At 41.6% G+C, this 15,236-nt stretch overlaps 1 long non-coding RNA gene across 1 annotated transcript in view; it reads right to left on the bottom strand.

The window, feature by feature from the left end:
* LOC149869098 (uncharacterized) overlaps positions 1-12,621 on the bottom strand; it is a 42,181-nt gene extending 29,560 nt beyond the window's left edge. The window contains exon 1 of the long non-coding RNA XR_016441074.1: positions 12,485-12,621. This is a non-coding gene — a long non-coding RNA (uncharacterized LOC149869098). The remainder of the gene's footprint in view (positions 1-12,484) is intronic.
* Between the last annotated feature and the right edge of the window lie 2,615 nt (positions 12,622-15,236).

Raw genomic sequence — 15,236 nt, 5'->3', positions numbered from 1 at the left:
GGAGGAGCGCTCGATCAAATCCGAGCAGTTGCAAAGCTTTCTCTCATGTGTGGATGATCTCTATCTGATGCAGGAAGTCTACGGGCCAACAAGAGGTAAAGCGCTGCTCAACCTCATACTGGCAACCGGGGATGACCTAATCAGCAACCTAACAATCGAACGGAAGCTGGGTGACACAACTACGAGCTGATCACCTTCACAATCTGCCATAAAGCTAGCAAGTCAGTCAGTAATACAGAAGTCCTCGGCATCAGGAAAGCTGACTTTGACAAGCTAAGGAGGCTTGTCAGAGAGGCCCTAAAAGGCCACAGCCCAATGGAGAAGAGAGTTCGGGACGAGTGGTTGCTCCACAAGGGAGCAATCCTGGATGTGCAAGCGAAGTCCATCCTGTTTCGGAGGACAGGCAGCAAAAGGGCACAGCAGCCCCCTTGGCTCTCCAGGGAACTGGTGGACTTCCTGCATCTTAAAAGGAAGACCTACAAAGGATGCAGGGTTGGAGGAATATTCTGCTTTAGTCCGGACTTGCAGAGAGCAAATCAGGAAAGCCAAGGCTGCAATGGAACTCCAGCTAGCGACAAATATCAAGGAAAATAAAAAGTCCTTTTTTAGATATGTGGGGAGCCACAGGAAAAGCAAGGGCAACATTGGACCCCTGCTAAACCAGATGAGGCAACTGACTATTGACACCCGGGAGAAAGCAAACTTGCTAAATGGGGACTTTGTGTCAGTTTTTCACCAGTTCCATGGGACAGCCCTGCCCACTATGGATCAGGAAGGCCCGGGTGAGGGAGATTCCTTGCTCTCCATTGAAGCTGACCTTGTGAAGGAACACCTTGATAGGCTGGATACCTTCAAGTCAGCTGGCCCTGATGGGCTACACCCAAGGGTACTCAGGGAGCTGGCGAGCATCATAGCTCAGCCCCTGGCACAGGTCTTTGAGAGCTCTTGGCGCTCTGGTGAAGTGTCCGATGATTGGAAGAAGGCCAATGTTGTGCCTATCTTCAAGAAAGGGAGGAAAGTAGATCCAGCAAACTACAGGCCAATCAGCCTGACCTCTATCCTGGGGAAGGTCTTGGAAAAGATTATCAAGGAGGCCATCCTTAACAGACTAGCTGAAGGCAATATCTTGAGGGATACCCACCATGGGTTTGTAGCGGGTAGATCTTGCTTGACCAACCTCATCTCCTTTTATGACCTGGGCAAGGGGGAAGAGATTGACGTTGTATACCTCGACTTTAAAAAAGCCTTCAATCTGGTATCCCACAATCATTTCTTGGCTAAACTGGCTAACTGCGGCCTTGACATCACCATGATCCTCTGGCTGGGGAACTGGCTCCACGGTAGGACCCAGAGGGTGGTGGTCAACAGGAGTCAATCATCTTGGTGCACTGTGACCAGTGGGGTCCCACAAAGCTGTGTCCTAGGGCCTATACTGTTTAACATCTTCATCAATGATGTGGACACTGGTGTCAGAAGCGGACTGGCCAAGTTTGCCAACAACACCAAACTCTGGGGTAAACCATCCGCACCTGAGGACAGGAGGGTGAGCCAGACGGATCTGGACAGACTCATGAAATGGGCGGACGAGAACCTGATGGTGTTCAACATTGAAAAATGCAAGGTTCTCCACCTTGAGAGGAAAAAACCTGCACCATGCTTATAGGCTCGGCAGTGCTACGCTGGTTAGCACTAAAGATGAAAGGGACTTGGGGGTCATAGTTGACCACAAGATGAACATGAACCTTCAGTATGATGCTGCGGCTAGTAAAGCGAGCAAAACACTGGCTTGCATCCATAGATGCTTCTCAAGCAGATCCTGGGATGTCATTCTCCCACTGTACTCAGCCTTGGTGAGGCTGCAGCTGGAGTACTGCGTCCAGTTTTGGGCTCCGCAATTCAAAAAGGATGTGGAGAAGCTTGAGAGTCCAGAGAAGAGCCACGCGCATGATCAGAGGTCAGTAAAACAGACCGTATGATGAGAGGCTGAGAGCAATGGGGCTCTTTAGCCTGCAAAAGCGCAGGCTCAGGGGTGATCTGGTGGCCACCTATAAGCTTATCGGGGTGCTCATCAGGATCTGGGGGAATATCTGTTCACCAGAGCCCCCCGCAAAAGATGACAAGATCGAAAAGTCACAAACTCCACTGTGACCGGTTCAGGCTGGACATAAGAAAGAACTTCTTCACTGTTCGAGCCCCAAGGTTTGGAATAGACTGCCGCTGGAGGCGGTTCAAGCACCCACTCTGAACACCTTCAAGACACATTTGGATGCTTATCTTACTGGGATCCTATGATCCCTGCTGACTTCCTGCCCCTGGGACAAGGGGCTGGACTCGATGATCCTCTGGGGTCCCTTCCAGCCCAAATATCTATAAAATCTATGAAAAGATATGCAGCTAACCTTTCTATACTGATTCATTATACCACTTCAGAGTTAAGCACACAATAATCATTCTTCTTACATACAGTATTGCACACCTTTGAACACACATTTAAACCACATGCAAATTAATGTGCAATTCTGTTTCTCTTTTGGTTTTCCTAACTTTCTTTTTTTTTCCCTATGCACCAATTTCTCTCTTCTTTCTTACCCATCTCCTTACCTCAGTCATTTCTGTCCGTCATTTCTCATGTTTTCCCCATGAGATTTTTTTCCCCCCTAAAATATATTGGTTAATGCATCTTTATCAATGTCAGAATTTTCCCCTCTAAAACTGTCTTTTCATTTCACGCAATCATGTGTTAAGTGTCCTAGGCTCATGGAAAATAAGATAAAATACTATACAAGATTTAGGATTTAGGATACAATTAGGTTGCTACTTTATTAACTTAACTCATCTGGGCACTACTGGCACTAGCTCATTCAGCATAGGTCATGATACCTTCCTTAATCATTCCCACCTGGTTGAGAGATGCCATTAAACCCTTCCATGTACCCTTTCACTGCTGGTCCATAGCACAATGATGGAACCATCCCCTCATCTCCTCTTGAACCACGATTAAGAGTCTGGTGAAAAAGGGCTGCCTCCTTGCAGGCCTGGGTGTTAGGAGCTCAAACTCCAGGCTCTGGCTTCTTTCTGAAATGTTTTCCTCCAGGGTCATTTCCAGTTCTGGTTTTCATGTATGATTAGAGAGCCAGGCCCCTATTAAACAAGTAGAACACTTGCAGGACACATACTACTGCATCTTCCCCAAGGGGAAAAGAAAAAATATACCCTATCCCACTCAATCAGGCAGCAAGGGGGGAATTCCTTCCTGGCCCCTAAAAGACAATGAATTCAATAACTACTGCAGACTAAAGTGTTAATCACAGTAGAGGGAGATGCTATGCATGAAATGGGGATGAGACAGAAGCAAAGGGGTTAATATCTCCTTTCTGCCCCATGTGTGCAGTAGCCATTAGTTTATCTGATGCACACCAACCTGTCCATCAGTTCATCTTACACCTTTTGTTCAACATAATTCTCAAGAAGAGAAATTCTTAAGGAACAACCTTTCTTGACTGGTTGATTGTTTCCCCCCACCCTTAACTGACCAGGCAAATTCTTCTTCCCATTTGTTCCTATGTTAAGATTGCAGGATTTGCATTACCTCTTCAATTTACATTTCTTCTGTCTTGCACTGGTGCTCACTCTTATTTTTCATTTTTATTTTTTCACCTCCCTTTATTGAAAACTGTCTCCTTCTATTTGTGCTTTCTCTGAATCTCAACTTTCTTGCAGGCTCTCCCTCAATCTAATTTTTTATGTTCTCCACAATCTAATTTTTTAATCCTCCTTTCCCAGTCTACGTTATGCTATTTGTTTAATATGCCTCCCATATTCCGACTTCCTTTTTCTCCTCAGTTCCTCCCTCTGTGTTTCACTGCATTCTTCTTCAACATTTCCCTCACCCTTCATCTCTTGGCTGTCTCACCATGATCAGCCCTTTGACTCAGTGGCAAAATCTCTTTGGCTGATGGATGACACAGAGATTATAGATTGAGGTTCCGGATCATGGCTTTCCTATCAAGCTCCTTCTCTCTCTGTCAATACTTTGTGCTGCTGCGGGTTGATGCCACCTATTTTACTTTTATTCCCACCACATTTAGGGTGAAATAGTCTATCTTATTTTTTTTTTCAAATTGCTGTTTTCTACCTCACTGGTGGCCCAGTCTTATGAGTAACTCTTTACGTGAGTGGTCTTATTGAACTCAACTTCATAAGCATTTACAGAAATTGGCTCTTAGCTACTTCCAAGCAAAGATTTAAGATGCTGTTGATCACTGGAATAATAATAGAAGGTTTTTACCTAGACAGTGTTGGAAGGCTGTATATAAAATAAATGGCTATTTGATTTTCTCCCAACATATTTATTTCATGAACAAAGTAAAGACTTAAAAAAAAAGTAAATAATTTGTGAATGAATTGTTCAAAGAGTGCTTCTAACTTCCTTACCAGAACTATAACAATAAATGAGTGAGGAAGACTCTTAGGCTAGGAACAGAAATTACACATAAACCAGTATAAGAGATAGAAACGTGGTTCAGATCTGTAGTATAAGTGAAGTTCAGTGCACATAAACCAGTTTCAAAATAGCTGAAACCAGTTTAAGATAAACTTGGATGGATGTAGTATCAAACCTTAGCAATTCAGGTTAAATCAGTTTATTGAACTTCTATCCCAGTTCCCCTCCAGATTCAAGTCAACTCACAGTCCCCAGCATCCCAGGATGCTTTTTACCTTCCCTGAAAGCCCCCCTCGCAGGGTGGGCGGGCTAGTCTTGGCCCAAGCTGTCGAGCAGGAAGGCATGCTCTAGTGCTCCCCAGGCTTCTGGCCTGGATCACTCCAGGCATGTGGCTGCATTTTCAGAATCAAAAGTGAATGTCTGTTCACTTGCTTATTAGTTCAGTCTACACAGTTTAGCCTAACCTGCAAAGATTGGACTGACCCTGTCTCAAGCTTTTTGACTGTCCATACTTAGGCATACAGTCCTGTGACACCATGAGCAATAATTAAAAAAGAGAAAAGAAACTGAATGGATGCTTCAATCCCAGTTAAAAAAATTAAGTCCCATCCCTACTTCCCACATATATGGATCTGGATTTTGTGCTTATTTCTACTATTAATAACTACACTTACTGCACCATTCATCGAAAGATCTTGAAATACATTACAAAGGTGCCTCAGTTTTACAGCTGGGAATTTTACAGCTGAACTAGCAGGAAGCTTCTTGGCATATTGGGTTATACAGGAGATCAGAGTCTAGAAGAACACAGGCTCTTTGCATACACTACAGAAAAATACAACCTCCCTAAAAATGGTAAAAGATGCTATTTCAAATTACCGAGCAGCCAGCTGGCTTGCTCCTGTCTAGGAAATCAACAGAGAATTTGCCTGGTAAAAGAGATCCAAAAGCATGAGCGAATTTTGTAAAAATGCCCTTTTTTACATAGGGCCTGTTGTGCTAGATAAATAATTCTCAACCAGGGTGCTGCCCTGTAGTCCCTTCAAGGGTGCTGCAGGGTGCCACATAACATGAGCACTGTTAGGTGTGTAAATATGATTTGCAAGATAAACCCAGAAATTTCCAATAGGAATCTATAATGTTAAAAATGTTCTGCCCTGTTACAAACAAAAATTGTTCTGCCCTGTTGCACACAACTCAGAAAAACAAGAACAGAGGTCTTTCTGAGTTGTTTGCAACAGAAGAATTACTCCATTATTTTGCTGTAGTCAAATATTGAGTGAAATCTAAGAGCCAAGAGGTGCCTTGAGTCTAAATAGCTTGACAATCACTGTGCTAGACATTGTACAAACACCATAAAAGTCTCTACCCTGAAAAGCTTACAGTCTAAATACAGGGAACAATGAAAATAGAAACAAAGGTGCAGAGAAATAAAGTGACTTGGCTTGGGTCATATAGACCAGTGCTTTTCAACCAGTGTGCCGCATCACACCAGTGTGCCATGAAGAGCTCCCTGGTGTGTCGCAAGAATTTTGGAATAATGAAAAGAGATACTCACAGAAGACTTGCACAGGTGTTGGCTGTGGGGGAGAGAGAGAACCAGCAGAGCAGAAGGAAAATCATCTACTGCGCATGAGTTGGCCATGGGGGATGCACAGTTTGTGAGCCTCTGAACAGCTGTGCCACAGAATTTTGCCGTGGCAATGAGCTACAATGAGCTCATAAGTATGGGGATGGGGAATGCCTTAACAAGTGTGCCATGGAAATTTTTTTATTAATCTAAGTGCACCATGGGCTCAAAAACTTTGGGAAACACTGATATAGAAGACCAGCGTCAGAGCTAAAAATTATACTTGGATCTCCTGCATACTAATTCTGTACCAGACTGCCTTATCTGGAAATGCTGTGTCTCAAGCAATCTATGTTGGCTGGTCTCCCTTGGGCAAAATGGATCAGAACATTTGGATGAAAAATAATTATTGTTTTTACCTTCCATGAATCACACAGACTTTAAACAGCTTTCTGTCCTGCAGTTAAGGCTTCTTAGATCATACACAGCAGTTAGATTAAATGTAAGTTTGCTATAAGTGTAGGCTGCTGAAATGTAAGAGTGAAAAATTGACTTTGGAGAGCCTCAGAAGGAGTAGCTCAAGCAATATGTGTCCACCCACAACCAGAATGAGAAAATTACAGAGTCAGGGACAAGGCAAAATCATAACTGATTTTTATTGGGCACTGTCCTCTATTTATTAGGATTATTATCTCCACAGCCCTCAAACTGTAAATCTGGGTCTCTCCCTTTACTCTGTAATTACAGTTTTATTTTGGGGAGGGAATGTAGCTGAGGCTGAAAAAGGTTATCACTTGTTTGAAAAGAAAGGTTTCCTTCCCTTGAATATTCTTATAATCTCCATGCAATTAGTGTACTGGGACAATATAAAATTTGTGGTGGTGTTTTTCTGGAATGAAAACAAGGGTTTAATTTATTATCTATCCTGGAACATTCATCTATCCTCTGATAGCACTGTGCTTGTAAAAATATCAAGATGTTGTTTCAATAACAAGATGATATTTCTATTCAGGCTCCAATTTTTGTCCTCCCTGCCCTATGTAATTCTAAATGTAGCAGCAACTGGTATTATGATGGCATTATCATAGTGATGACTAGGGGTTTGTTAATGGTATTAAAGTATATTTGTACTGGATTAACTAAATTAAAAACATTAATTGATTAGGAACAGTTGGGCGGTGGTATCCAATGAGTCCTATTAGCAGTGAATTGACATCTGAGTCTATTTTTATTGTAGATTAATTTTAAAAAACATACAGGATCCTTGCAATGTAGCATGTTCAGGGCAAGATTCCAACCTTAGATTTATGATACTGAAAGTCACAAACCAAGCTGCTGTCTTCATGGCTTGAATTACAGATTTTCCATTTAGCTGGACAATATGAATCTGCTGTTACAATTATGTTCACAATTGCAATGCTCTTGAGTGTGCATTGCATCATAATATAGTTGTTTACTTTGCTTTATTCTGAGCCTATCACTTACAGCAATAATATACCAGCAGGTCCACGATCCCAAGTCTAAGTAAATTGTTGCACCTCATTATTTGGTAGAGCTGTCCTTAAGATAAATGCAGGTAAGTCGCAGACATTTTGTTTCCCTTTGCAATCATTCAACTGTACCTTGTATACTGGTCTCCAGAGAAGGTCCTCTTTCAGCAGAGACTGCTAATTTTGTAGCAGGTAGTGCTGTGCTTCACTCATTCAGTTTATCTAAGATGCACAGTCAAGTTTAGAAGCACACAGGCCTCAGTCCAAAGCTACACAGTCCAGTAAAACAGACTTTTTGCAGAGCCTTAGTTAAGCACATGGCAGATACTTCTTCCTGTACTCTCACAAAAATGTGTGAATCTTTCAGTAAAACTGCACCTATAAGCAGAAAAAACTACACAGTCGGCACATGTTCATTCATGTGCCATAATTATGGCACGTTTAGTATTTGTAATTACAGGTACTACCTTAATGCACTATAATTGGGGCTACCACATATTAGCCAAGGTGCATGCTTTTTTGGTGATGCTGATGTGCAGTAGACTAATTGTACTATGCATTAGCACAGGTTTTGCCCACCATGCTATTGTGCAATAGAATTAGTCTACTGTGTTCCAAGCATTTCGTGTAGATGCACCCAGTCAGGAGTCTCATCCTTGCTTGTCTTAGTTCTGTCCAGCAGAAATGGGCCAGCTGTAAACTGCCCACAGAGAACATCCAAAACCATCCTTCAGTCTCAATGGGTAGATTGAAAGAGAGATAACAGAAAATTAGATGTCCCACTCCTATTGAAAAATGGTGGGTGAATGCAAAATAACTGTACCTTTTGCCTTTGAAAGTCTCCCTCTCCCCAAAGCACATTTGTCCTATACGTGAACATCTCTAAATAGCATCAGCTTCCTGTACAAGTATAGTCTTCCCTATAAGCTAAGTGGAATGTGAAGGTTTTGATACAGAGCAAGGTGGGAAGGGACTTCAAGAGGTCATCTAGCCAGCGCTCCACTCAAAAACAGGGTCAGCTGTACCTAAAACTCTTCACAACTGTTATTTTTGAAAACCTCTGATGATGGAAATTTGACAGCCTCCCTAAGTAATCACTTACAATGCTTATCTATCTTTACAGTTAGAAAATTTTTCTAACTGTCTGATTTAAATCTCCTTTGCTTCAATTTAATCCTATTACTACATTTCCTATTCCCAGTGGAAATAGAGAACAATTTGTTAACTTCCTCTGTATGTATTCAAAGACCATTATCTTGTCTCCACTCAGTCTTCTTTTTTCTAGACTAAACAAGCCAAGTTCTTTTTGTATCTCTCCTCAAAGGGCATGTTTTCTGGACCTCTGATACTTTTTGTTGCTTTCCTCTAGACGCTTTCTAGTTAGTCCACGTCTTTCTTGATGTCTTTTGCCTAAAACTGGAGATACCACAGCTGAGGCCTGACCAGTGCTATGTATAATGGAATAATTATTTCACATCTGACATACAGCACTGCTGTTTATATAGCCCTGTATGATGTTTACTTGTTTGGCTTTTTTGCACAAGAGCATGGCATTGTTACCTCGTATTCAATTTGTAATCCACAATCCCTTTTCTGCAAAACTGCTGCCTTGCCAATGCTTCTCCATTGTATTACCTGTGAAGTTGATTATACGTACTGAAATGTAGTGCTGTGTACTTGCCCTTATAGAATTGCATCCTACTTATTTCACACTGTTCCTCCTATTTGTCAAGGCCATTTTGAATTCTTGTCCCATCTTCCAAAGGGCCTGCAAACTCTCTAACTTGATATTATCTGCAAATGTAAAGTGTACTCTCCATTCCAAGTCAGAATAAAAATGTTGACTCATACACAACCCAAGACAAACCTCTTTGGGCCCCTACTTGATACATCCTTCCAGTTTGCAGTGAACTATTGATAACTATCCTTCCAGAATGTTTTCCGAACGTCTGTGTATTCACTTTATAGTCGTTTTCCCAAGAATATAGTTTACTATTAAATTTGAAAAAACTTAATAGGAAAGGCTCTTTTAATGTAGCTTTATTCACTCTAAATTGTTACTTAATGTCTCATTAAGTCCTATCAAAAGCAATTGTACATTTATTTCCTTAACATATCTTATATTTGACTGAAAGCAGCTGGAGTACACCTCCGCATATCCAGCCATGCTTGTTATCACTGTTTTAGGGCTATTAATTCACTGCAGTACTATGCTTTAATGTACTATAACATTTAGATGTGGCATTTGGATGTGCAATAATATTATTTTGCACAATTAACTCCTGGTCTCTTTCAGTATGAGTATGTTCAAAAGTATTATCAGTTACGCTGTGTTATTTTCAGATTACATTGGGTATTTGTGCCTTTTGCTAATAGGATGTCCTTTCCTTAGATAGTAGCAACATACAATGAATTATAACAATGGTTTTGTAGTCTTTTTCAACACTATAAATCACAAATATATTGCAGAGATGCATCCAATCTCAAATATCACCCAACCCCAAATGCTACCTTTGCAAAAGGCATTATCTTTTTTTATAATTAACAACAAAAAAAATCAAATACCCCTAAACCACTGGTTCTGAAACACTTTTGGGCTTGAGGCACCCTGCACTGGACTCAAGGCAACTCTCCATAACTTTTGTGAACGGAATGGCACCCAGTTTTGAAAGCTAATTTATATGTTACAGTGCTTACTTTCTTGCAGAGGAGCCAGGCAGCAAGGGTGTTAGATCAGCCAGGTACAAGTCTGAGCCTGCATAACCGCTTATCTCTTCATACCTTACTTATTTCCTTATTCCTTGCCCCTCATGGCACCCTTCAAAGGATTTCATGTCATCTCTCCAGCGGGGAGGGGAGGACAAGATGACACTGGGCGGAGTGGTCCCTGGGCTGTGGTGTGGGGCTGATGCTTCCCTCCGTGGCAGCAGTGGCCCCCCCAGGTGGCACCCACCTGCAGGCACCTGGCTCGGGTGATCCCAGGGGGCACCGCAGCCATGGAGGGATGCACCAGGCCCCCATGCAGCTCAGGCAGACAGGCATGCTCGGGGGGGAGGGAGGGGGAAGGAATCAGGCTCACCACTTTTCTTGGGTGGAGCCTGCTCTCCCGGGCTGCTGCCAGGCTGCCTGCAAGGCTTCCTGCCAAGCCATGGAGCTGCACAGAGCCTGGTGCTTTGTTCCACAGCTGTAGGGCAGCACACTAAAACTCCTCAAAGGTAAGCACTTTAATTTTGGTAAATTCCAGGCAATTACTACAATATTATTTTAGTATATGCAATATATGTTGAGCCAAACTGTTGAAGTATATTGCATAAGTCAAGGGTAATAATGAGATCACTAGAGTTGCTCTGAATTCACACTGATGTAACTGACATCAGAATCTGTCCCTCGCTGGAATAAAAAGCAAAATTCAGTTCTTGGATCTGCATTTTGATATTCTGGTCTTCCAGCAAGCAAAGACCCTTGACATCATGGGAGCTCTGTACACATAAAAAACCCAGCATCGTTGTCAAGATCCAAAATGCAGTCCAGAAGAATTCATTTTGTAAGGATTTAAAGTGCAACAGATGGAATTCTGATCTTGATTGCTGAGGTGTTTTTTAATAGGTGCAGTTCTACTGTGCTCAGTGTTGTTGGTTGGCCCCGAGTTATGCTGGTTTAACTGAGCTCAGATTTGGACCTAAGCTATTTTCCATTGGCTTTCTGCCACTAAGAGCAGAATCAGTCCCAACACATCAAATTACACTTTCAGCTGTTCATCCATAAGTTCAATTGAAATATATGGACATTGTATATGTTCATCTTATGGCAGAATTTGGCCCAAGGGTATAGAAATCCTAGTATTTACAAAACAGATTAAGTACAAGTCACTAGCACAAATATATAGTTTTAATACTTCATGGCTTAAAAAATTTATACTCATGGGTACATGTGGGATATCCATGAAAGTGATGGAAAATCTTCCTCCTAACTCTGCTTATGTTCAGAGTACAGTGATATTATTCAGGAAACTAGTCTCATATGTTAACCACATTGCACTGACTTTCATCAAAAGTTAGAGGTTTTCAGATGAGTGTGCTTTTCATCCTTCCCCTCTCTCTAAATTTTCTAATCTTTGTCTATAATGTTTAATCAAATGCACACATGCTTTTCTAACATCTGAGATATTCAAAAACTTTTGTGCGTGTTTTTAAATAACCTTTAAAGTGTGGCCAAGTTTGTTCATTGTATTCTTTATGTCTCAGGGAAAAAACCATGCATAATACAGAAGGATTTCTCCAAGGCCAACATTTATATCAAAGAAAGAAAACAATATGACAGAGACAGATAATTGACAGGCCTGGTCAAAATGTGCATAGCCAAGGATAAAACTATCAGGCTTGCATTGATGTAACAGAGCAGAATCTAGCCAAAGGAATTCAACTAGCTTTAAGAAAACTATAAGAATTTGATTGTACACAGGACAGAGGTAGAATATGCCATGCAAAGAAGCAAGTTTAAAAGTGATAAGTAGGATGGGAAATCAATCCAGCATTAGAGAGTTGTGGTGGGAGACTGCCAAGTCCCTCCTGCCTAATAGGAGTAAGGCCCAAGAGGAGACTATATAGCTAATTACCTCACTGGCAAGTAGGGGATCCTGCTGGCGCCCGTATTTCCTGAGTCACACATTCTCTGGCTACTCTCCTATGTTTAACCTTAAATGCTTGTGAATAAAAGCATGGGTACATTAGAATCCTGAGATTTAAATATAGCACCCTGAATAGTAGTAACTTCCCTGCATTCATGTACAGCATACTGTTACACTGAAACGCAATAGCCTGGTGCACTGCAGTGACAACTGAAAAGAAAAACTATTCTAAGGTTAAAACATTTAAGCTAAGTACAGACAGTCAAAAAGCCTGAGGGTAAATTGATTTCAGTCTTTGCAGATTAGTATAAACTGCACAGTTTAAATTGAAAGAGAAATGAACAGACATTTACCTTTGATTCAGGAAATGCAACCACATGCCTACAGTGATGCAGGCCAGAAGCTGGAGAGGGTGCTAGATCAAGGCTTTCTGGCTGCAGTGCTCACTTGCTCTTTCTGCTGCCCCCAAGGTCTCTGGAATTTGCAGTCCAAAAATCACAGCACCGAGACTCTGTAGGATTGTTCATCACTTCCTCTTGCTGCTTCCAGGTGCCTCTGGGATTTGTAGTCCACAGTTGCAGCCAGCACTAAGTTTGAGCTGGTTTAGGCATTTAACACCCTCCCTGGCCCCAGCCCCCAGCTGGGATTTTATAAGGTGGGGGCACTGCTCCCCCCACAGGTGACTAGGTTGCATCCCCAGCCGGGTTGTGCCTTGACTTGTCAGCCAGCCCTCACTGCTCCAGCCCTGCTCTCTTGAGCCAACACCACACCACACCACACCACACCACAGCACAGCCCAGGGCTGAAAAGCATGCTGGGGTGCTGAGGGACTGTGATTTAACTTGAACCAGGAAGGGGACAGAAGCTTCATAAACCAGTTTGATCCAGATCAGTTAAGTCTGACACCACATTTAACCAGGTTTATCTTAAACCAGTTTCAGCCATTTTGAAACTGGTTTATGTGTACTGAACTCCTGTTGTGTTACAGGATTAAACCAGTTTCTGATCATTTAAACCAGTTTATGTGTAACTTCTGTCCCTAGCCTTAAAGGAGACTTGGGTGTTCGGGGTTCTGATACAGGCTCTGCAACAGCCTTCCTGCATAAACTTGGATAAGACATGGAGGTTACACTTTTCTCTTGCTCTGCACTTGTGTTGAGCAAAGCAGGTATACTATCTTGCCAAATCATACAGGGAGAATTTTGTGTTGTTAGAAATGATGACAGAAAATGAAGGACAGTGGGGAGCAGGGACACTACTATCTGAGCTTCAGTTCCCTCTCTCTACAATGTTGCATTTCCTCACAGGCAGGAATGAAGATAAATAATATTGGGCCTCCTCCAATACAGTGCACCAGTTTTTCTAGACCAGTAAATGCACATATAGTAGACAGGGTGGATAAAAATCAGCATTTTTTTAAATAAAAAATTTGATTTTTTTTTAAATTTAAATCAGATTTTTTGATGTAATCATATTTTTAAAAAAAAATTTTGATGCTTTAAAAAAAAACCTATATAAAGGTCATTTTCATTTAAGATATGTTAAAGCTCAAACATTACAACATGAGATCTGATGGCCACCTATAAGTTTATAAGGGGTGTTCATCAGGATCTGGGGGAACATTTGTTCACCAGAGGGCCGCAAGGGATGACAAGGTCAAATGGTTATAAACTCCCACAAGACCGTTTCAAGCTGGACATAAGGAAGAACTTCCTTACTGTCCGAGCCCCCAAAGTCTGGAACAGCCTGCCATCAGAGATGGATCAAGCACCTACTTTGAACGCCTTTAAGAGAAACCTGGATGTTTTTCTTGCTGGGATCCTATGACCTCAGCTGACTACCTGCCCTTGAGGCAGGGGGTTGGATGCGATGATCTTCTGAGATCCCTTCCAGCCCTAATGTCTATGAAATCTATGAAATCTGTTACCATCTGTGAGTCATTTGAATAGTGCAAATTCCAGGGTCAAGTTTTTATTATTGCATTTTATATTTCTATCAGTTCTAGTCACAGATTAAAAATAAATAACAAAAAAGGACATGAATATTCATATTTCTACAGCATTCTTGTGAGGTTTCTTCAGGGTTCACTAGACCTGCTGCCTCTTTTTTCTCCTCTCCCAATTCTCTTTCTTCCCTTTTTCCCCTTCCCTCCTCCTATCCTTTTTACCACTCACCTCCACCATGTCACTTTTCACGTTGCTCTTCCTTTCTCAATCTTCCTCTTTCCCCAGGTCTTTGACTATCACTTTTGAAAAGCCTGCTTCATACCCACAGGGCTGACCTTTGCACAGTGATTTCCAGTGCTCTAGGAAGGTGACCTAGCAGCAGTTTTAGGACTGAAAATCACCAAGCAATCTAAATATGATTGTATCTGTCAAATCCTTAGCAATAATATAGCACATATGTGTGAATGAAGAGGGGTGTCTCTTCAGATAGATTAATTCAGCAACCTACACAGTGTTTAATAATTAATAACTTTTGCTAGTAACTAATATGGTAACTGTATTTACTAAAATATCGAGAGGTTAGAGAGAGAGAGAGAGAATGTTATCCAAACATCCTCTAGCAACTGTAGATTAGAGCTCTTTGGCTTACTGGAAATAGAGGAGGCAGAATAATAGAATTTGTTCTGTTACAAAAGAGTCCCTCATGCTGCTAATCAATTCTGCGGCCAAATTTGCTATTGTGATCTGGTGCTTTATCTCTGCCAACTCCTGTAATTATCTCTCTTCCCTTTCTCCATTAGCAGCCTTTTCAAAGGATATGAGTTTTCAGATTGTCTAATTATGCAATATCATGAATCCATACCATAAATACTTTACATCGTTCAGCATAACTGCTTTACAAATGTTGTCTCTTGCAGTTGTAGGTAAAATGGATTATCTGAGTGTTTCTAGACCCTCTCGACAGTGGTTTTATGTTGTAACCCCTTTCCACTCTTTACCTCCTTTTTCATCACAGGTTACAGGGTGGCAGATTACTTGCTGTCTGACTAGCTAAAGGACAGTTAGAACAGCTGAAAAAATAAGATGACATTCAAATATCCATCACTGCCACGTAGCATAATATTCTCAGAATGATCAGAATAGTCTTGACCCATCATTC

The sequence above is a fragment of the Crocodylus siamensis genome, chromosome 3 (assembly GCF_052110815.1).
Source record: "Crocodylus siamensis isolate JL-2025a chromosome 3, ASM5211081v1, whole genome shotgun sequence".
NCBI lineage: Eukaryota > Metazoa > Chordata > Crocodylia > Crocodylidae > Crocodylus > Crocodylus siamensis.
The sequence above is the reverse complement of the archived record's forward strand: the minus strand, read 5'-3'. Positions and strand labels throughout refer to the sequence as shown.